Here is a 24690-nt window from a genome sequence, read left to right on the forward strand (position 1 = left end):
TCCAAGGGGGGGCTGCCCGTTCTTCTCAGTCCTGGTAAATGTGCTGTCACTCTCACATTCTGCCCCAGGCTCCAGCAGGCACCCTTTTTGTTTCTTGCAGCCTACTTATCAGCCTCCGAGTACTTTTGTCTTGTTCCCTTGGGTTTTAACAGTCAGTGATAAAGGCATCCAGTTCAGTATTTCCCTATCCTCTAATATCCTCCTCTGACAAATGTTATCACTGAAAAATGACAGAGAATTTCCTGACATCTTCTGTGTCTCTTACTGTGGTCCCTCCAGAGCATTTTAGCATCAGTGTTGTTGATGGAGGCACTGGATGCCTGGGACAAGTACTAACAATAGTTTCTAATCACGGATGAAAAATAAGTTTTTGTCATTTATTTGTATGATAAAATTTTTAATCATTTCTTTATGAGGGATGGGAATGCAGGTTTTTTTTAGAATTCTTGGACTTTGAAGTGGTGGGACATTTAAGCTACACAACATCCCGAAACTGTTTGAACCTAAAACACACTCTTGATACTTTATCATCTTCAAATGCTACAAATGGCACCTAGGTCTGCACAATGATGATTACCAGGGATCAAAAAGATCTGAATGGATCCCAGAAACTCCATCTCAGAAAACCTCAAAACCTAAATTTATTATTTTTTTGTTTTGATTTATTTATTTTGAGAAAGAGAGAGACAGGAGGAGGGGCAGAGAGAGGGGGGTACAGAGGATCTGAAGTTTACTCTGTACTGACAGCAGAGAGCCTGACAGGGGCTCGAACTCACCAACCGTGAGATCACGACCTGAGCGGAAGGAAGTTGGACGCTTAACCGAATGAGCCAGCAAGGCGCCCCAAAACCTAAATTTATTCTTTAAGGCACTCTTTTCATGAAACGTCTGACCAGCCACACATCAGCAAAACCAGTGCTCACTGCCATAGTGAATGGAGTAGGAATTTATCAGCTATCTGGCCCATGCCCTTCCACTGATCTGTTATCTAGCTCAACTTCTCCAAAAGCACATTAGAACCAAGGGGTATTTGCCAAGTGTTTTCATCTTATTAAACAGTGACATCTCTAGAATTGATTCGTCACCCCTTTTTTTTTTAAGTTTATGTATTTATATTAAGAGAAAGAGAATGCATGTGCACACAAGCAGGGGAGAGCCAAGGAGAAAGGGAGAGAGAGAATCCTGATGTGGGGCCTGAACCCACAAACCACGAGATCCTGACCTGAGCCAAAACCAAGAGTCGAACACTTAACCAACTGAGACACCCAGGCATCCCGTTCTTCACCATCTTTAATAGAAAGTGTATTGTATCAAGTGTATTATAACCTGGGTTCTTATAGTGACACTTACTTAGGATATTAAATGCATAAACAGCAGCATCCAATGGGCATCACTTTTAACTTAGCACGTGAAGAGGAAAAAAGATGTGAATGTTCTAACTTACCCCAATGTGGCTGACTTCAGATAAGCATTAATTACTCTAAGTGAATATTGCAAATAATACACACAATATAATGTTCTAAAGGCTTCTTCCGGTTCCAAAGCTATTTCGTAGACATTAACTTGTTTGATCATGTCAAACACTGTAGTTTTGACATTATTCTGTCCGTCTCACAGACAGAAAAAGCAATGACTTTCAGCTATGCTTCTGTAGCAAGAGGCTATCTCTGAGGCTTCTAGTCACAGAGTGTATTCACAGAGTTTCAAGGGATGACAGAAATGAACTGGTGGTGGTATTCATTTTACAGAAGAGAATTTCAAAACCCAGGGATACGCCCAAGTTTCCAGAACTAATGGTGGAAATGAAAGAACAACAGAGTAGCTTAGCCATGTACCGAGTTACTGATAGCAGGACAACTTTGGCATTTATGAGTATTGTGACCTTGGAGAAGTGGCCTCATCTTTTAGAATGTCAATTACCTGGTGTACAAAATGAGGATGAACCCTTTAGACACCTCCAGGAGTTGACATGAATGATGAACGGAACAATGTGCTCAAAAAGTCCTCTGTAACCTCTGAAGTGACAAGCAAATGCCATCAGATTAGCTAATGCATGTAAAGCACTCATATGCTAAGTACAGCAGAAGAAATCTGCCATAAATGTTAACTATCGATATTAATCCTATCATCTATGTAGAAAACAAGACACTTAAAAAAAGGAGGGTAGTAAATTTTCCTCCACAAGGCAGATTCACAATGTTTTCTAGAAAAAGTACTTGCTTTAGAATATCTTAAAAACATATTTTGAGGTAAAATATGTACACAGTAAAGAGCATAAAGTACATAAATCTTCCGTGTAGAGCTTGACGAATTTACACTCGTATACACTCGCGTAACTACCACTCAGATCAAGGTGTAAAACATTTTCAGTGTCCCAAAGTTCCCTCATTTCCCTGCCAAGACAACACCCTCCTCAGCCACTCAGCGATGACCCCGATTCTGGCCTCCGCACTATAGATGGGTTTTGCTTGCTCTTGTAGACATGGAATCGTATAGTATACGCTATCTTGTATCTGGCTTATTTCCCTCAACGTAAGTTCTGTGATATTTATTCATGTTTTTCATGCACCAACAATTTCTCTTTTTTCATTACTGTGAAATATAATACTGTGTGAATAATCAATTATGTATTTGTCTATTTCTCTGTTGATGGACATGTGAGTTGTCTCCAGGTTGGGGCCATTATGAATAAAGTTGCTTTGAATGTTCCGATACACGTCTTTGGGTGCACCCATAGACTAATTTCTCTTGGGTGTATTTCAAGTGTGAGATTGCTGGGTCATAAAGAAGTGTATATTTTAGCTACACCATTTTGAAGCGAGATTCCAAATACTAACAGTAACTTCCAAGTCCGGCCAAACCTCGCCTGCTCTAATTCTGCAGATTCATTACAATGCCATTCACACGATAAAGAATTATTTAGCGTCTGCAATGTATCAGGAATACAGTAACAAACAAGGCAGATGCGAACCCTGTCTTCATGAAACTGACCTTCTGGTGGCTGACAGACATGGAAGTAGAAATTAGAGCATGATAAATATTATGAAGGAGACATTCAGGTCCCTATGGGAGCATATGACCAGGGGTTGAAAATGAGTTGTGATAAAAGCCTTACTAAGGAGTCAAAAGATTGGGTTCTGTTTGCAATTTTCCCATCAGGCAACTGTATGACCTAAGACAAATTTCTTACCTTCCTGGGTCTCCCCTGCAATAATAATACCATTTTACACTTGTGCCAAACTAAATTGTTCCTCTTAAGTTGTCTAAAGAAGTAAGTTTGTAATCTAGGCACCCCTCATACAAACAAGCCAGTAGAGAAGCAAGTCAGAGGAGGAGCCCTGTTTCTTTTTTGACTATAAAAAGATACTTTAATTCCTTCCTATACAAGGGAAGTACAGAAAACTCAGTTCCCCTGAAAACAAATTAGGATGTTTAGCTGTAATAATTGTTAAGTGTTTGTTAGCTAACACTATGGTGGTAATCATGTCACAATACATATCAAATCAACTGGTTGTACACCTTAAACTCACACAATGTTGTATCTCAATTATAGCACATTTTTTTCAAAAAGAATGATTGTTAAGTTCATAGGAGATTATCGTTAACTCATCAAGTCTTTAAACAACAGCCTAGATTTTTATGATTGCTAAATCAGATTCAGTTGTCATTCTGATAGGATGTACCTCATCCTATCAGGTACAGGGTAGGATCACAACACAGGATACAGTGTATGTTTTCAGTATCTTCTAAGCTAGTAGTCCTCAAAGTATCAGGAATACCTGGGGGCCCCAAGACCATTTCAGGGGCTCCAGGATGTCAAAATTATTTTTATAATAATATTAATATTTTTTCTCTTATTTATTCATATCCTCTCCTGAGTATAGAAGGTAGTCTTTCAGAGGCTGCATGATGTGTGGTATTTCAAGAGACTGAATGCAGAAGCAGATGTGAAAATCCAGCTGTTTTCCATTTAGTCAGACATTAAAGAGATTTGCAAAAATGTAAAACAACACCACTTTTAAAATTATTTTTTGTTTTCAAAACAATGGTTATTTTTCATCAACATATTTATTTTAACATGTATAAATGTATTGTTGCTCCTTTGAAATAAATTAATAAATAGTTTAACATTTCTCGGTTTCAATTTCTAATACTCTATAGATAGAAAAATGTAACTCAAGTAAACAAAAGCTTTTTAGAGTCTTCAGTAATTTTTTGAGAGTGTGAAGCAACTCTGAAACCAAAAAGTTTGAGAATTACTGATCTAAGCAAATGTCGTGGAGACATTCTCAATCCTCTTGTGTAACAAATCCTGGAACAATAGTCTGGCTTTAGCCATGATTATATTAGCCCAAGACTGAATTGAAGAAAATAGGGCTTATAAAAGCCAAAAACTGAACTATAGAATGTAGGGCTTATACTTTCTCCTCAAAGAGCATTGGGCATGTATTTGGGGTTTTTAAACATGTTTTTATTTATTTTTGAGAGAGAGAGAGAGAGAGAGAGAGAGCACACACTAGTAGGAGAGGGGCAGATAGAGAGGCAGAGGATCCAAAGCAGGCTCCACACTGACAGCAGAGGCTGATGTGGGGCTCAAACTCATGAACCATGAGATCATGACTTCGGCCAAAGTTGGACACTTAACCAACTGAGACACTCAGGTGTCCCTATTTGTTTTGCTTTCTTTTTTAATGTTTATTTCCTTTGCAAGAGAGAGATAGTACATGTGCGTGCGGTAGGGGGTGGGCAGAGAGAGAGAGAGAGAGAGAGAGAGAGAGGCAGAGGGAGAATCCCAAGCAGGCTCCATGCTGTCAGTGGCAAGTCCGACACAGGGTTCAATCTCACAGACCAGGAAATCATGACCTGAGTCAAAATCAAGAGTTGGACGCTTAATGGATGGAGCCACCCAGGTGCCCCTAGGCATATATTTATTATATTTGCACAAATAGTGTCATCGTTCATGATTCCGCATTTACATGAAGAGTTTTATTTAATTCTCACAACTCTGAGGCAAATAGTAAAGGCATTATCCTTCAGATTCTACAGATGAAGAAACTGACATAACGAAGTTATGTGGTTGATCTATGACCACAAGTCCAACTCGCTGGACTAGGATTGAAAAACATAGATGTTTCTAACTTCCTGTCTGGTGTGCTTTCCATGGAGCAGAATGGAAGCACTGAATCTAAATAATCTCCAAATTAACTTTCAATCTGAGTATTTTATAACCCCATGATTCATAATGTTATGATTTCCCTGGCATTTTTTCCTTCAAAAAAGTCAAGACCAGGGGCGCCTGGGTGGTTCGGTCGGTTAGGCCTCCGACTCTTGGTTTCAGCTCAGGTCATGATCTCACAGTGCATGAGTTCGAGCCCTGCATCAGGCTCCATGCTGACAGTGTGGAGCCTGCTTGGGATTCTGTCTCTCCCTCTCTCTCTCTGCCCCTCCCCTGCTCACTCTCTCTGTCTCTCTGTCTCTCTCTCAAAAATAAATAAACTTAAAATTAAAAAAAAAGAATTAAAAAAAAAGTCAAGATCATCTTTTCTCTAAAACTTATTCTCACTAAACCTGAAAGTAACTTAAGAGAAGCTAAATTTCTGGAAGTAAGTTTACCTTTCAAGGATAAAAAAGTCAGACATCCATTTTGTCTTTGCATTCATTAAAAGTAAGCATGGTCTGATTTAGGTTAGAAAATTATCTGCTGGGACAGAACTAAGAGGTCAGCTTATGTAACCCACAAAAGGATTGGAAGCTGTCTTCAACACAACAAACTGATACTAAATACCTTATGAGAACCAAGTGAGTTTTTATTATTTATTTATTCATTCATTCTTGAAGATTTTATTTTTAAGTAATCTCTACACCCAACATGAGGCTCAAACTCACAACCCAGTATCAAGAGTTGCAGGCTCCATCAACTGGGCCAGCCAGGCATCCCCGAGTTTTTAAATTAAAAAAAGGAAAGACACATTTTGTCATCATTTCCTAAGATCAGATGTTGAATGGTTGTTTTGTGATTTACTGATAACTTTATATTTTTCTGCACAATTTGATGGGTTTTCCCCACGACTTGAATCATTTCTTACATGGATGGTGAAATGATGCCTGATATTTCCATTTCTGCTTGAAATAAATGGCATGCTAACTTTTAGTTTAAGGAATCGGTTAAAAATGGCATACAGATGTAAAATTTTAATTCTCTTTGCTGAGTAAAGTGATCTGGTTTTAAGCAGACAAGGATCTTAGTCTTAATTTGGGAGTAGCTAAAAGAGAGATTTAAATCATGAAAACAAGTTCTGTTATTTCTATATTCACAGAAGCACCAATAAAGTGACTGAACCAAGTAATTAGAAGCATCTTTAACATAGGTGAACAGCATGGTTGTTAGGAAGACTGTGAATATTCATAAATATGAGAGAATATTAATATTAATTAATAAGCAAATACTTTAAAAATACGTCAACACCTTGGACTAACAAGGAGCTTTCTTGACTCTTCCAAAGAAATCTCAGACACTTGAAGTGTGAGTTTCCAACTTTTACATTTGAAAAAATTCAGATCATATTTGTCATTTTATTACAATGAAAACTATGTGGAATTAGGGAAAGGGGGCAGGGTTTGTGGGCTAGAATGGAGAGTGAGATCATTTTTCCTTTGAAACCATCTTCTTAAACTTGACTAGGGAATCCTGGATTAAGCCACCCCATCATGATGAAAAGAGAAGATCACAAATTGGCCAAATGTTGATGCTTTGGAGCTGTTTTGATAACAGAATGATAGAACAAAATAAGAGAATAGGAAGGGGGAAATCCCTCAGTCTCTAAGTGGAGTGCCCGTAGATGGCAAGGGAATGGCAACTCAACACCACATTGGACTTTTGCCTAAGCAAGTTATGAAATGCCAGCAACAACTTAGCTTTAGCAAGAGTAATCGTAAACCATGACAGTCACAGACTGGACCATTTGATCATCAAAAAAAATTCAAAGATAAAGCAAGCTTTGAAAATGTGACCTACAGTGCTTCCAAACACTCCCAAAACTACTGCCACAATAAAGCGCTCCCGGACAGCTAAAGGGTGAGAAAAAACAATTTCACTGCACAAGCTGAAAAAACTCCCCATCCCTTTTCATAGACTCGTGCAAAGGAAGATCCTTCATATTGTTATTCTCAGACATCACCGAGTTTATCTCGGCATTAAAAAGTTATCTTCAATGTAAATTAATGGCCCCTACACTCCAGAGATTGAAAAGGGAATTTAGAGAAAAGGTAAATCCAAAGATGGCTGGGGGCACCTGAGTGGCTCAGTTGGTTAAGCGTCTGACTCTTGATCTTGGCACAGGTCATGATCTCACAGGTTCATGAGTTCAAGCCCCACGTCGGACTCTGCCCTGACAGCGTGGAGCCTGCTTGGGATTCTCTCTCTCCCTCTCTCTGCCCCTTCTTCACATGCACTTTTTCTTGCTCTCTCAAAATAAATAAATAAACTTAAAACAAACAAAGAAATAGGGTTGGAATTTCTTCTTCCATCCAAGCTCTATTTCTATGCATCAATGCATAATTTTAGCACATTGTCTTACCACTCTATAGTAGGAATTTGTAGCCCATGTTTTCAAGTTATTCACTAGTAAGCCTAAATATTAATATATGGATTACTTCTTTTAAGATTAGACTTAATTTCAGTGTGTAACTTAAGTCTTGGCCAAGTAAATAACTTTAGAGATTTATGGCAGATTCTGCCACATAGGCTTAGACGTCTTGGGCTCTGTTTTGTGGGGATATAGTAGCATCTGCTAACTATCAAGAGGCAAGGGAATGCATTTTATGATGACTATTTCCTGGATAGATAAATAAGGGGGAAAAACTTAATTTTTCAATGTCCATTCCTTTAAACCTTAAATTAACAGCATTTTTACAACTAATGATCTGGTTTTACAATGATAACCACCTACCACTGGGGGAAATGTTATTTCCTTTACATCCACTCAAAAGTAGAGGACTGCCCTGTTAAAAGGTCTTTTGGTGGCAGTATATATTACATATTTTTTTCAATCTGCCCCCAAGGCAAAACTGATTTAAAGAAACTTGAAATGGCCACATCTTTTCAAACATGTCTGATTTCTCAATAATCTAAACACCATTTTACAGCATTTTTATATACAAACAAAACTTGGTTTTGTTACTTTCAAAATCAAACCAAATGAAGGCTCTCCTATCTAAAAGTCTTAGCTCCACATCTAATTAGCAGGAAGCTGTTCTTTGGTGGCCTTCTGGGAAAGTGTAGGAATGTAATCAAACATTTAGGATGTGGTCACTTGACATGCAGACCCTTGGTTTAGTTCATTACTAAGCTAGAGTCACTGGAGTCATAGATCCTAAACCCAGGACAACTTTTAGCCTCCCAGATAATTTGCTTTCTATGGATTGCTCTTTGTCAATATTCTCCTCCTGACTTAGATAAAAGGGCACTGCATAAGCATACAATACCCTTTATTCTGTTTATTATAAGATCATAACTGGGGCGCCTAGGTGGCTCAGTCGGTTAAGCATCCGACTTCGGCTCAGGTCATGATCTCGCAGTCCATGAGTTTGAGCCCCACGTTGGGCTCTGTGCTGACAGCTCAGAGCCTGGAGCCTGTTTCAGATTCTGTGTCTCCCTCTCTCTGACCCTCCCCCATTCATGCTCTCTCTCCGTCTCAAAAATAAATAAACATTAAAAAAATTTTTTAAAAAGATCATAATTGACAACATGGTTAATTGCATGATGAATTTTTAAAATATTTAGAAAGTACATAGTAAGTTACCAAGCACTCTTCCAGCATTGCCTCAGTTAAGCCTCCTAACAACACCAAAAGGAAAGCACTTTTATTCTCATTTGCCAGTAGAAAAAAAGGCTTACAAAGGTTCAATAACTTGTCCAAGGTCAGAAGCAAGGAGATGAAAGAACAAAGACTTGAACCCAGGTCTGCCTGATGCCCAAAACCAGTTTTCCTCAAGGGAAATCTATCTCAGGTCTAGCCACACAATAAAAATAAATTTCCTGGGTGACAGCATGATTTTCCTTCTGTACATGAAAACCATACAACCTACACAGGTGCCTTTATTACTTTGGGCAACTAAATCATCTCTTTTTTTCTTAAAGAATTATTTCACTGTTTTTCTTTTGTAATTCTTAGGAAAATATCAAGCAATAAACAAAAGTACAATGCAGAAATATAACAAAGTTCTACCACACAGTTTAATTCCTAAAAATTAGCCCTTTCTCAACAGTAGAATAATTGATAATATGAAATGTTGGTGGGGAGAGATAAGGCAGACACATTCATATCCTGCTAGCAAAAGAAATTGGGGAAAGTCTTTCTGGAAAGCCACTTGGCAGCTAAAGGTTTTAAAATGTCTGTCCCTTTGACTTTGCAATATTACTTCAAGGACACAGTCTTACACAATCAGGAAAGGAGACAGAAATTCATAATTTTTATAAATCATTTTATAAATTTATAAACAAGATCTTATTTATAAAAGAATAAAACAGAAAAACAAAAACAATCACTCAAAACCAGAAAACATTTAAATTGTGGTATATACAAACAATAAAATATCACACATCATTAAAAACCAAGCTACTTATAATATACTTTAACTGAAAAAAGCAAACCACAATATAATAATTATCATTATTGCTATTTTAATAAAATTATTTACTGCAATAATTATTAGCAAACTGATATTAGTATGAATATTAGTAATTAATATTAATGTAGCAATGCTATTGTCAATATAGTAAATATAATATATTGATCAAATATTAATATAATATTGATAGCAAATATTTTGATATATGTTGATATTTAGGCTTTGAAGTAATTATCAATTGATATTGATCAAATGTTAGTATGCTAATATTACACTCATATTAGTTTCATAATATTAACAATGAATAAATTTTCCCTTCTATGCCAGGCCCTATACTGAAATCTTTTTAGGGGTTAATTTAGTCCTCATGACAATAACTTAAGGGATTTATTGCTTCTTTAACTTTTTTTTAAGTAACCTCTATACCCAATGTGGGGCTCAAACTCATGACGCCGAGATCAAGGGTCAGATCTATGCTCTACTGACTGAACCAGCCAGGTTCCCCTCTTTATTTTAACTTTTAAACTATTTGACATAACTTCTCACTTACAGAAAACTTGCAAGAATACTACAAAGAATTCTTCTCTACCATCACATGGATTTACCAATCAACATTTGGCCACATTTACTTTATCTTTCTCTCTCTTTCTATCTTTTTGTCTGTCTCTCTCCCAACACACATACATATTTTCTGAACAACTTGAGTAAACTGTGTACATCATGACTCTTTACTACTAAGTGCTTCACTGTGTGTTTCCTCAGAACAAGGGCATTCTGTTATATAACCACAGTATAATGATCAAATCAGGAAATTTTATGCTTGTACAATATGTTATAGACTGTATTGTCCCAGTAATGTCCTACATAGCCACTTTTTTCAGAATCCAGGATCATTCACTGCATTCAGATGTTACGTCTCTTTAGTTTCCTTTAATCTGAAACAGTTCCTCAGCCTTTATTTTCTATGACATTGACATTTTTTAAGTGAACAAGCCATGCATTTTGAAGATTTCCCTTCAATTTGTGTTTGTCTTCACTTTTGATGGAACACTATATAGGTGATATCGTGTCTTTCTCAGTGCATCATATCAGTAGATACATGATGTCGATTTATCACATTATTGGTATGTTAAATGTGGCCGAAGCCATGAGGTGATGTCAGGTTTCTCCACTGTGGAGTTACCTTTCCTGTTTACTTATTGATTAATTAATTCACTGGTTGATTGGATTCCTTAAAAGTATGTATACATGGAGAGGGAGCCAAGATGGCAGAACAGCATGGAAGTTTTTTGTGTGTCTTGTGTCCATGAAATACAGCCAGACCAACCAGCTAAACCATCCTGCACACCTAGAAAACTGATCTGAGGATTAACATAACAATCTGCACAACATGAACCACAGAATCCAGCAGGTACGCGGCATGGAGCGGTGAACTTGGGGAGAGAGAAGCTGTGGAGGGCAGGGAGGTGCTTTTGCGTACGGAGAGAGGATGGAGACAGTGGGGAGAAAACAGGAAAAGCACCCCTCCCCAAAAGCAGCTGGAGAGAAAGTGGAAAATTGGAAACAGCCACAGGGATTGAACTAAAAGGGGGGAAAGGAGATAGAAATGAGAAAGGAGAAAGGAGAGAGTTTAAATTCCATTAAGACCATAAACAGGGGGAGCTCACAGTCTTGCAGCTCAATACCTGGCGGTGCTCTGCTGGCAAGGGCGAATCTCCAGGAGCAGAATGGGGTCCGGGAGTTTGTCCAGCCACACAGGGACAAGCGGTTCCACTGCTGGAAGGACATTTGGTAGAGGCTGTGAGACAACTGGGGCCCAGCAGACTCCAGAGAACAGGCACATTCGCTGGTGCTGGGACAAAGTCGGTAAGGGTGAAGACTGGTGCCAGATGTGTGTTGTGATTTTCCATAATCCCTGAAACACTGCTGCCACACTATCTCGAGAACTTGTTCTGGAGTGGGCTGGCACCTGGCCGCAGTCTCTAGGCATTGGCAGCAGCATGGTCCTGAGAACGTTCCTGGATAGGGCCGGCACTGGGCCATTGCTCGGTAAGACCCTCCGCAGAGGGACGGCCCAGTCCCTCAAAAGTAAGGGGCCAGGAAAACAGCCACATCTGAGAAAAAACTCGGGAGAGAGGTATTACCTGGGGCTTGGTCACGGACAGTGTAAAAGTAGTGAGTGTACAAAAGCTGAAGACAAAGGACAGGTGCACGATTGCTGATCCGGGAGAACAGAGTTCCAATACTAGAGACTGGGTAGCTGGGTGACGCCATTTTCACTGCTTCCGCGCATGTGCATATGCACCTACAAGCACCACAACAATCCACCCCATTAGGCTAGCAGCGCTATCTAGTGGAGAATGGAGCCGTTACACTAAGTCCCGCCCAACTGGGCCAACCTCGCTCTTCAAGAACAGAAGTCTCACCGCCTGCTTAGTTTATGGACTATAAAGCACTTCATAGTCTGACTTTTAGGGGAAAACGAAGTAATTTCAGTCATATTTCAGTCTGTTAGCTGGTCCATCTATTCATTTTTCTTTCTTTTTTTTTTTTTCTCTTTTTCATTTCTCTCTCATGAATACAGAAAGAAAAAATTCATTTTTATTTTTAATTTTTATTAAAAATATTTTTCTTTAATTTTTTTCTACTATATTTTTTACTTTTGTGTAAATTTTTTCAAATTCTATTTTACTTCCATCATTTTATTTCAGTCTACTTCAGTGTATTCATTTTTCAAATTTTCAGATGATTTCCTTTTTTTTCTTTTTTCTCTTTTTCATTTCTTTTCTTTTTCTTGACTACAGAGAGAGAAAAACTCATTTTTATTTTTCATTTTTATTAAAAATATTTTTCTTTAATTTTTTTCCACTAATTTTTTATTTTTGTGTAAATTTTTTCAAATTCTAGTTTACTTCCATCATTTCATTTTAGTCTACTTCAGTGTATTCATTTTTTCAAATTTTCAAATGATTTCCTTTCTTTTTTTTCTTCTTTCCCCTTTTTTCTCTAATATATCAAGCCACTTTCAACACCCAGAAAAAACACACCTAGGATCTAGCATCATTTATTTGATTTTTGTGTGTGTGTGTTTTTAATTTTTTACTTTTAATATTTTTTTAATTTTAATTTTTTAATTTTAATTTTTCTACCTCATTAATTCCTTTTCTCCCTTCAAAATGACAAAAGGAAGGAATTCACCCCAAAAGAAAGAGCACGAAGAAACAACAGCCAGGGACTTAACCAACACAGATACAAGCAAGATGTCTGAACCAGAATTTAGAATCATGAAAATAAGAATACTAGCTGGAGTTGAAAATAGATTAGAATACCTTTCTGCAGAGATAAAAGAAGTAAAAACTAGTCCAGATGAAATTAAAAAATGCTATAACTGAGCTGCAATCATGAATGGATGCTGCAGCAGCAAGGATGGATAAAGCAGAACAGAGAATCAGTGATATAGAGGACAAACTTATGGAGAATAACAAAGCAGGAAAAAAGGAGGGAGATTAAGGCAAAAGAGCACTATTTAAGAATCAGAGAAATCAGTGACTCATTAAAAAGGAACAACATCAGAATCATAGGGGTTCCAGAAGAGGAAGAGAAAGAAATAGGGGTAGAAGGGTTATGTCAGTAAATCATAGCGGAAAACTTTCCTAAGCTGGGGAAAGACACAGACATCAAAATCCAGAAAGCACAGAGGACTCCCATTAGATTCAACAAAAACTGGAGGGGCGCTTCCAGAAGAGCTGGAGCAACAGTGTCGGCAGCTTCTCACAGCTGCACGCCTTCAGTGCCCCGCCTTCGGCCACGTGTGACTGCGCTCCTATGTGCCTGCACGTGGGGTTGGGTACAAGCGATGGCAGCAGATGCCAGGTGACCATGACGGAGCCCCTGGAGCTGGAGCCAGACAGGAGGAAAGTGAATGTAATCAACTGAAGAAGTCGCAAGAGATGAGAGGGAGGACAGGGGGTGAGTTAAATTAAAAATTTCAAAGTACCTGAGGATATTTACATGAAATTATCACTATAGTATCATTAAGATTATTGTTGCTTTCTGGAGAGGGCCAACATGGCAGAGAAGTAGGAGGATCCATATGTCCCATGTCTCTCAAACAAAGAAGTGTAGAAGCCAAAGGACTTTGAACACCAAAGCCTGGGTGGAAAAGAGACTGAATCTACTAGGAAGAAAATGGGAAAGCTGGAAAAAAGATAGGACTACTCAAAGGAACAAACCAAAGCACATCCGGTGGAGGGTACAAAATATTACTACGAGTAGGGTAATAAAATAACCAAAGTCACAACAACTGAGAGCAAGTAACAATCCCCTAGATTCAACAAAAACCTACCATCAACAAGGCATATCATAGTTAAATTCACAAAATACTCAGGCAAGGAGAGAATCATGAAAACAGCAAGGGAAAACAAGTCCTTAACCTACAAGGGAAGAGAGATCAGGTTTGCAGCAGACCTATCCACAGAAACTTGGCAGGCCAGAAAGGAGTGGCAGGATATACTCAATGGGCTGAATCAGAAAAATATGCAGCCAAGAATTCTTTATCCAGCAAGGCTGTCATTCAAAATAGAAGGAGAGATAAAAAGTTTCCCAGACAAACAAAAATTAAAAGAGTTTGTGATCACTAAATCAGTCCTGCAAGAAATTTTAAGGGGCACTCTCTGAGGGGAGAAAAGATGAAAATATACATACATACATACATACATACATATATACCAAAAGCAACAAAGATTAGAAAGAACCAGAGAACACCACCAGAAACTCCCAACTCTACAAGTAACATAATGGCAATAAATTCATATCTTTCAGTACTCACTCTAAATGTCAATGGACTCAATGCTTCAATCAAAAGACATAAGTAACAGAATGGATAAGAAAACAAGACCCATCTATATGCTGTTTACAAGAGACCCACTTTAGACCTAAAGACACCTTCAGATTGAAAGTAGGGGATGGAGAACCATCTATCATGCAAATGGTCAACAAAAGAAAGCCATAGTAGCCATACTTATATTAGACAATCTACACTTTAAAGACTGTATCAAGAGATGAAGAAGGGCATTATCATAATCAAGGGGTCTATCCACCAAGAAGACCTAACAATTGTAAACATTTATGTGCCAAATGTGGAAGTACCCAAATAAATAAATCAATTAATCACAAACATAAAGAAACTCATTGATAGTAATACTATAAATAGTAACAGACTTCAACACTCCACTCACAGCAATGAACAGGTCATCTAATCAAAAAATCTACAAGGAAAAAATGGTTTTGAATGACACACTGGACCAGATGGACTTAACAGATATATTCAAAACATTTCATCCTAAAGCAGCAGAATATACATTCTTCTCCAGTGCACATGGAATGTTCTCTAGAATAGACCACATACTGGGATACAAATCAGCCCTCACAAGTACAAAAAGATCTAGATCATACCGTGCATATTTTCAGAACATAACACTATGAAATCGAAATCAACTACAAGAAAAAATTTGGAAAGGTAACAAATACTTGGAGACTGAAGTATATCCTACTAAAGAATTAATGGGCGGGGCGCCTGGGTGGCGCAGTCGGTTAAGCGTCCGACTTCAGCCAGGTCACGATCTCGCGGTCCGTGAGTTCGAGCCCCGCGTCAGGCTCTGGGCTGATGGCTCAGAGCCTGGAGCCTGTTTCCGATTCTGTGTCTCCCTCTCTCTCTGCCCCTCCTCCGTTCATGCTCTGTCTCTCTCTGTCCCAAAAATAAATAAACATTGAAAAAAAAAATTAAAAAAAAAAAAAAAGAATTAATGGGCTAACCAAGAAGTTAAAGAAGAAATTAAAAAGTATATGGAAGCCAATGAAAATGATAACACCACAACCCAAAACCTCTGGGACACAGCAAAGGCAGTCATAAGAGGGAAGTATACAGCAATCCAGGCCTTCCTAAAGAAGGAAGAAAGATCTCAGACACACAACCTAACCTTACACCTTAAAAGCTGGAAAAACAACAGCAAATAATATCCAAATCCAGGAGAAGACAGGAAATAACAAAGATCAGAGCAGAAGTTAATGCTATCAAAACCAAAAACAAAAAACAAAAAAAAAAAAAACCCAGTAGAACAGATCAATGAAACCAGAAGCTGGTTCTTTGAAAGAATTAACAAAATTGATAAACCACTAGGCAGTTTGATCAAAAAGAAATAGGAAAGGACCCAAATAAATAAAATCAAGAATGAAAGAGGAGAGATCACAGCCAGCACAGCAGAAATAAAAACAATAATAAGAGAATGTTATGAGCAATTATATGTCAATAAAATGGGCAATCTGAAAGAAATGGATAAATTCCTAGAAACATATACACTACCAAAACTGAAACAGGAAGAAATAGAAAATTTGAACAAACCCATAACCAGTAAAGAAATCAAATTAGTAATCAAAACTCTCCCCAAAAAAACAAGAGTCCAGGGCCAGATGGCTTTCCAGGGGAATTCTATTAAACATTTAAGGAAGAGTTAAAACCTATTCTCTTGAAGTTGTTCCAAAAAATAGAAATGGAAGGAAAACTTCTAAACTCATTCTAAGAAGCCAGCATACCTTGATTTCAAAACCAGACAGAGACCCCACTAAAATGGAGAACTATAGACAAATTTCTCTGATGAACATGGATGCAAAAATCCTCAATAAGATATTAGCCAACTGGCTCCAACAATACATTAAAAAATTATTCACCACGACCAAGTGGGATTTATACCTGGAATGCAGGGCTGGTTCAATATCCACAAAACAATCAATGTGATTCATCACATCAATAAAAGAAAGGACAAGAACCTTATTATCCTCTCAATAGATGCAAAGAAAGCATTTGACAAAATACAACATCCTTCCTTGATAAAAACCCTCACGAAAGTAGGGATAGAAGGATCATACCTCAAGATCATAAAAGCCATATACGAAAGACCCAATGCTAATATCATCCTCAATGGGGAAAAACTGAGAGTTTTCCTCCTAAGGTCAGGAACAAGACAGGGGTGTTCACTCTCACCACTGTTGTTCGACATAGTATTGGAAGTCTTAGCCTCTGCAATCAGACAACACAAACATATAAAAGGCATCCAAATCAGCCAGGAGGAGGTCAAACTTTCACTCTACACAGATGACATGATACTCTATATGGAAAACCCTAAATATTCCACCAAAAAACTGCTAGAACTGATCCATGAATTCAGCAAAGTTGCAGGATATAAAATAAATGCACAGAAATCGGTCACATTTCTATACACCAACAATGAAGCGACAGAAAGAGAAACCAAGGAATCAATCCCATTTACAGTTGCATCAAAACCCATAAAATACCCAGGAATAATCTAACCAAAGAGGTGAAAAATCTATACACTGAAAACTACAGAAAGCTGATGAAAGAAATTGAAGAAGACACAAAAAAATGGAAAAAGATTCCATGCTCCTGGATAGGAAGAACAAATATTGTTAAATGTCGATACTATCCAAAGCAATCTACATATTAAATGCAATCCCTATCAAAATAACACCAGCATTCTTCACAGAGCTAAAACAAATAATCCTAAAATTTGTATGGAACCAGAAAAGACCCTGAAGAGCAAAAGCATTCTTGAAAAAGAAAACCAAAGCAGGAGGCATCACAATCCCAGACTTCAAGCTATACTACATAGCTGTAATCATCAAGACAGTATGGTACTGGCACAAAAACAGACACTCAGATCAATGGAATAGAATAGAGAACCCAGAAATGGACCCACAAACATATGGCAAACTAATTTTTGACAAAGCAGGAAAGAATATTCAGTGGAATAAAGACAGTCTCTTCAGCAAGTGGTGCTGGGAAAACTGGACAGCGACATGCAGAAAAATGAACCTGGACCACTTTCTTACACCATACACAAAAATAAACTCAAGGTGGATGAAAGACCTCAATGTAAGACAGGAAGCCATCAAAAGCCTCGAGGAGAAAGCAGGCAAAAACTTCTTTGATCTTGGCCACAGCAACTTCTTACTCAACATGTCTCCGGAGGCAAGGGAAACAAAAGCAAAGATGAACTACTGGGACCTCATCAAAATAAAAAGCTTCTGCACAGCAAAGAAAACATTCAGAAAAACTAAAAGGCAACCAACAGAATTGGAGAAGATACTTGCAAACGACATATCAGATAAAGGGTTAGTGTCCAAAATCTATAAAGAACTTATCAAATTCAACACCCAAAAAACAAATAATCCAGTGAAGAAATAGGCAAAAGACATGAATAGACACTTCTCCAAAGAAGACATCCAGATGGCCAACTGACACATGAAAAAATGCTCCACATCACTCATCATCAGGGAAACACAAATCAAAACCACCGTGAGATACCACCTTACACCTGTCAGAATGGCCAACATTAACAACTTGGTCAACAACAGATGTTGGCGAGAATGCAGAGAAAGAGGATCTCTTTTGCATTGGTGGGAATGCAAGATGGTGCAGCCACTCTGGAAAACAGTATAGAGGTTCCTCAAAAAACTAAAAATAGAACTACACTATGACCCAGCAATTGCACTAGTAGGTATTTGTCAAAGGGATACAGGTGTGCTGTTTCGAAGAGACACATGCACCCCAATGTTTATAGCAACACTATCGACAATAGCCAAAGTATGGAAAGAGCTCAAATGTCCATTGATGGGTGAATGGATAAAGAAGATGTGGCATACATACACAATGGAGTATTACTCAGCAATCAAAAAGAATGAAATCTTGCCATTTGCAACTACGCGGATGGAACTGGAGGGTATTATACTAAGTGAAATTAGTCAGAGAAGGACAAATATCATATGACTTCATTCATGAGGACTTTAAGAGACAAAACAGATGAACATAAGGGAAGGGAAACAAAAATAATATAAAAACAGGGAGGGAGACAAAGCATAAGTGACTCATAAATATGGAGAACAGAGGGTTACTAGAGGGATTTTGGGAGGCAGGATGGGCTAAATGGGTAAGGGGCATTAAGGAATCTACTCCTGAAATCACTGTTTCACTATATGCTAACTAATTTGGATAAATTTTAAAAAATTAAATAAAAAAAGTGTGTATATATACATCACTTCATCCAACTTTCATCTACTATTGTACCATTTACAGATAGTTGTTCTGAATTGGCTATTACTATAATGGTCATAAAATGGTGACCTCTATCATTCCTGGCTTTCTCCTTTAAGGAAGAGATTTTCTTTTACTTACTTATCTATTCATTTCTTTATTTATTATCACTATCAACTTACAATTCCTATTTTATTCATAGGCCCAGTGATGGTCGATTTTACAGGTCAACTTGACGAGCCATGGGGTGCCCACACATTTGGTTAAACATTATTCTGGATATTTCCATGAGGGTGTTTTGGAGGTGGTTAACATTTAAATTAGCAGACTGAGTAAAGCAGATTGCTTTTCTTATGTTTTTAATATGTTTAGTGGCCATTTAAATCTTTTCCTGGTGAGTTACCTTTCATGTCTTTTGCTCACTGTTCCATCCAGTTTTTGTTATCATCCCTCTTTAACATATGAGACAACAGACTCCGGGAAATGAAATAACCCAAGGATATACATGTAGGAATTGTTGGAGCTGAAACTGGAAACTGATCATATGAGGAGAAAATTGCACCAAAAAAATTATGTTTTTGTGTTTGGAGCTTTAGACTTAACTCTTCAAATCTTCTGCCACAGTAAACATATATTACCTAGATAATTAAGAGAGAAAATGCACTAAAATTAAAATGAAGAAAGGAAAGAAAAGAAAAGAAAAGAAAAGAAGAAAAGAAAAGAAAAGCCAGCTTCTCCCTAAATCACAACTTTCAACAGTCTGCCAGAGTAATCTGCACCTCGAAGGTGGAAACAGCCAAGCATGTAGGTTGCTAGCTGTCAGAGGCTGTAGGAGTTTGCCATATTTGTATTTATTTTAAATAAAAAAGTAACAACAGAGGGAGATACAAGAAGAAACTATTGATAAGGCGAATTTGCACACTGAAACCAAGCAGCAAATGGGAGGCACAGGCTCTACAATCAATGGCTTGAGATTCGTCAGAGAAACAAGAGGAAAGGAGGGGAGGGCGCTCACCAGTAAGACGGAAATCTCAGAGATGGATTCAGGGTCTAAGGTGAAGTTCTCAGCACAGAGAAGAATGTACAAGGAATGCAACCAATGTGCACCCTCAGACAACTGAAGAGTGGCAAAGTCTGAGGAGGCAAGAGGTAAGTGGATCCTTCTGCTGAGCAGTGGCTCTCAACCCCGACAGATTAACATCACCAGAGGAACATCTAAAGCAAATAGATGCCTGGGTCCCCACCCTTGGAAAATTAAATCAGAATTTCAGGGACGGGATGCTGGAATCCTTTTGGGAAGCATAGGTCTACAGCATCTAAGAAGGACCTTCCTGGACGTTTTCAAATATTCTTCCAAGGATAAAAGAAAGAGGTTAGGCTTATATTTTAACTCAACAAGTCAGCCCATCAGAGCATATAAAGAGATTACATTACCATCATCTTCTCACCACCACCATCATAATAGCTCCCATTTAGTGAATACTCTACTATGCCCCAGATCCTATGCCCGGCACTTTATACTTTAACATATTCTAATCTTTACAGCAACTGTTCAGGGTAGGTATTATTATTTCTACTTTAGATTCATGACACTAAGTTCAGAAAAATTCAAAGATTTACTCAAGTCAGGTCTTGACATACTTTCCACCCCATGAATGCACCATATTGTTCACATTTATCAACCTCACCAATTACGCTTACTTGATAATAAGTAAAGTCAATTCTACTCTGAGATATACTCCCAAGAGAAGTGAGTGCCTACATCTAAAAAAGACTCGTACAAATTATTCATAGCAACTGTAGCAATTCGATTCATAATAGCCCCAAAGTAGAAACAACACAAAGGATAAACAAATTGTGAGATACCAACACCATGCAATTCCACTCAGCTATTAAGAAGAACAAACTCCCAAACTGATACATACAACATGGGTGAATTTCAAAAACATTTCATTGAACAAGACACACACAAAAGAGTGCATACTGTAAGATTCCATTATATGAATTTTGAAAGACAAGATTAATCCCTGTGCTAGAAATCAGAATAGTGGTTATACCTAAGGGGAAGAGGCAGGTATACAGTCACATAGATGTATACATATGTAAAAATCCAGTTATGCATTTGAGATCTGTGTATTTTATTACATGTAAAAGAGACCTCAATCAAGTATTGTGATTAAAAAATAAATAGGAGGAATCTGACTCAAGGCCACAAAGCTTAGAGTTGAGTCAACACAACAGAACCCAGGCTTGTCTGAGACAAAGCCTATGATCTATAAAATAGGGCCATTTTCTCCCTAAATGTGTATTAAGTACCCCCATTCAAGTATCACAGTGACTCCACAAACTGAAAACCGTCCAAATGCTTAACCTTAACCTTAGGAGAACGATTAGGTAAATTATGGTGTGCCCACACAAGGAACTATAATTCAGCCACTAAATGATGATTATGAAGATTTTAAAGCAATAAAAACAAATGCTTCTAATCTAATGTATGTGAAATAAAGCAGAATATTGAATTGTACCTATCTAAATGATTGTAACTATGTAAGCATCAGGAATGCAAACATGTAAGGACTAGATAACAGCATTTAAAAACTCCTTAGTTTCAATTGAGTGATTGTGGATGGCTTTTTTTTTTTTTTTTTTTTTTTTTTGGTATTCCAGAAGTTCCATTATTGTTACAATATTATCTTGACAATAGATTACAAAGGACTCAATAAGTATGAAATCTTTAAGGTCACCCAATGTTGTATTCCTAGTGAAATGAACCTAAGAGGTTCTATCTAGAACCTACCCTATTAAACCATCTAGAATTATGCCGAAGGGGAAGTAGGGCTCTTAAATTAGCCTCTGATACTTCTAGTACATGAAGTTCCTTCGATAGGACCAATTTTAGAGGCATTTCTTTCTAATTTGAGAGTTAATCAAGACATAATATGCAATTAAAGAAAATTAAATAGTACAAATAAAGAAATAAGAATCAAATATTTAAAAGGGTCCATTTGGAAAGCCAACTTTAGTACATTAAAGAATACACGAAAATGAATTTTTAATAAGGAATCACTATGAGTAATTATTTATTGCTTTTAATTATTTATTGCTGTTAGAGGGTAAGGTCAGTTCTAATTTGTTATGTACATGCTCACTTTTTTTTTTTTTTTTTTTTTACATACGCGTTAGCCAAGAGAAACGAAATATATTTGCATTATCAATTTAAAACAAAGGCATACACTTTCGGTTAAATATGGCAGATTGAACACATATATTTTTCTCTGCTTCTCTCCCAAATCTGACAAAAATGTCAATAAAAGAAGAAAATGGTACAAGTCTGTTCAACCAGATCAGTAAGACAAGAGCAGCTGAGCCTGTCAACTGATGAATGGATTAACAAAATGTGCCACATCCATACAATCGAGTATTACTCAGCCATAAAAACAAATGACATGCTAATACATGCTACAATGTGGAAGACCTTTGAAAACATTATGTTAAGTGACAGAAGCCAGTCACAAAGGTCACATATTTTATGACTCTATTTATCAGAGAGCGCCAGAAGAGGTAAACACATCGCGACAGCAAGCATATTAGTGGTTGCCAGCGGCTGGGGTGGGGGACAGATAGGGAGTGACTGCTTAAGGGGTATGAGGTTTTGCGGGGGATGATGAGAATGATTCAGAACTAGATGGGGCACGACATTGTGAGTGTCCTGAATGTCACGGAATTATACATTTTCAATGGTTAATTTCATATTATGTGAATTTTATCTCGATTTTTTTAAATGACAACACCAGATGAGAGATGAATACAAAATTTAGAAGATGGCAAACAAATGGGAAAATGGCAGCTGACTCACAGAGCAGAGTAAATGAAACTTACATGTGGCTCATTGGAGGTTTCTTCTCCAGGGAAAATTAACGGCTGAAGAAAAACTATCCATAAAGTCTTAGCACATTCCTCCCTGGCAACAAGGCCTACACATAAGAGATCTTTAAACGCCTCACTCCTAAATATGAATGAAATTGATAGCCAGGAACCACAAGACGTTTGAGGAAATTATATACCCATGAAATAAGAACAAAATGCTATATTTTGCAGAGTATTAAGAAAGCAAGAAGTGATGTTTAGAAATTAAATATATGGCAGGAGATATTAAAAATTCAAAAGGAAGGTTTAGAAAATATAACTGAGGAGTGAAAAATACAGAAGGCAGGACACAAAGACAGATGAGGAAAATAGGAGAGAGAACGTAAGAAAAATCGAGACTTGATCCAACACCTCGGTATTTGAGAAAGAGAGAACAAAGGTAGAGGGACAGACTGAATACTGACCCACAAAGATATCCACATCCTAATTCCTGGAAGCCATGAATGTTGCCTTATACGGGAACAGGGACTTTGCAAGTGCCATTAAATTAAGAATTCTTAAATAGATTATCCGGATCATCCAGGTGGGTCCTAAATGCAATCACAAATGCTCTTACAAAAAGGGAGACAAAGGGAGATTAGACACACAAGAGGAACAGGCAGTGAGACCAGAGGCAGACACCGGAATCTGGTGGCCACAAACCAAGGAGTGCCTCGCCCCTGTTGGAGGCGGGGATGTGTGTGGGTAGGTTCTTTTTTTTTATTATTTTTGTTTCTTCGTTGGTGGTCTGTTTGTTTTGTTGGAGTGTTTTTTTTTTTTTTCTTGATATAAATGTCATCAATAGAAGAAGCCCTGAAAAAGCCAACACAATTTTTGTTGGTTCATCAGAGCCCTGCTGACTTTCTGGGCTTTCACCTGCCCTTTATGTTATCCTTTCAGAAGATTTTGCACAAACCCTTTGCTGCATCCCCAGTCCATTACAGGGCTATATCTACCCCTGATTGGCCAGATAGCTTCTGGTGTTACAGATGGAAAAGTGCCTCTGCCTCCAAAACTGCTCCATAAACTAGGAGATGCCTCGCTTAATGATAATCATAACAGTTACTTTCCACTTACTGAGTTAGCACTGGTAAGCATTATCTACATGTTTTAATAATTTTTACTGGAAAGCACACCATAATAAAACGAGAAACCAGTCAGTATTTTTCCTGCAATTACAACTGAGATTACTCTTCTTGGAGCGAAGTTAGTAGCCATTGCCTATTCCAACAAATACAAAGAAACAGAAGCAGAACAACCTGTTCAGTCAGTGAGAGTTGGGTCTGCACCCAAACTGACAAAAAAAAATCACTAGTGGAATTTATGAAATACGTAGCATTCAAGTCGCAAAATTTAAACTTTCTTTCTGATGGAGCCAACGACAAAAACTCTATTAAGGGGGTAGCCGAGGACTGTAATTTGATCTCTAAATATCATAAACCCGAGTCATGTGCGTAATTACGCAGACAGTATCAAAGACATTTTACTCACGATGATGGATGTGATCTTGGCTCATAGTCCTTTTCATGATATACAAGGTTTCCCTGTTTCTAGAAACTTATATTCTCCTAATTGTTTTGTCTTTCAGTGATAAAAGGTACCATCTAAAAAAAGAAAGAAACCAAAGCTACACCATGTGAACACCTGAATGAGAACAATCCAGTCTTTCCCATCCCATAAGATTTCATGTATTAACTGGAGTTTGGGGAGCACTCAGAACTGCTAGTTTCTGATGGGATCTGGGTGGATACTTTTCATTACAAAACAGAGTCTGTGAACTAACATTGTTAGAAAACATGGAAAGGAAAATGTCGACTTGCCATATATCCCCACTTCACTCAATATGTATTTATGTATGTGCATATGCGCGTCCACCTTCTTCCAGAAAGAATTGAATGCATCCTTGACATTTCTCCATCTGTACAAAGCAATTTGTTCCTAGTTCCTTCCACAACCTGCAAATATTTACTTCTATCCCCAACCCAGGGAAATGTAACAATAATATCTAAATCTTCTGGAAACTTACTATCTTGGAAGAAAATGTTTTG

At 37.7% G+C, this 24690-nt stretch overlaps 1 protein-coding gene across 1 annotated transcript in view; it reads right to left on the reverse strand.

Annotated features, from left to right (window-relative positions):
* Positions 1 to 24241, reverse strand: part of FREM1 (FRAS1 related extracellular matrix 1) — a 200940-nt gene extending 176699 nt beyond the window's left edge. Inside the window, exon 1 of the mRNA XM_086685328.1 lies at positions 24134 to 24241. The gene's annotated coding sequence lies outside the window, so the exon portion shown is untranslated. The remainder of the gene's footprint in view (positions 1 to 24133) is intronic.
* Between the last annotated feature and the right edge of the window lie 449 nt (positions 24242 to 24690).

The sequence above is a fragment of the Puma concolor genome, chromosome D4 (genome assembly GCF_028749965.1).
Source record: "Puma concolor isolate L17-30 chromosome D4, mPumCon1.1.hap2, whole genome shotgun sequence".
Classification (NCBI taxonomy): domain Eukaryota; kingdom Metazoa; phylum Chordata; class Mammalia; order Carnivora; family Felidae; genus Puma; species Puma concolor.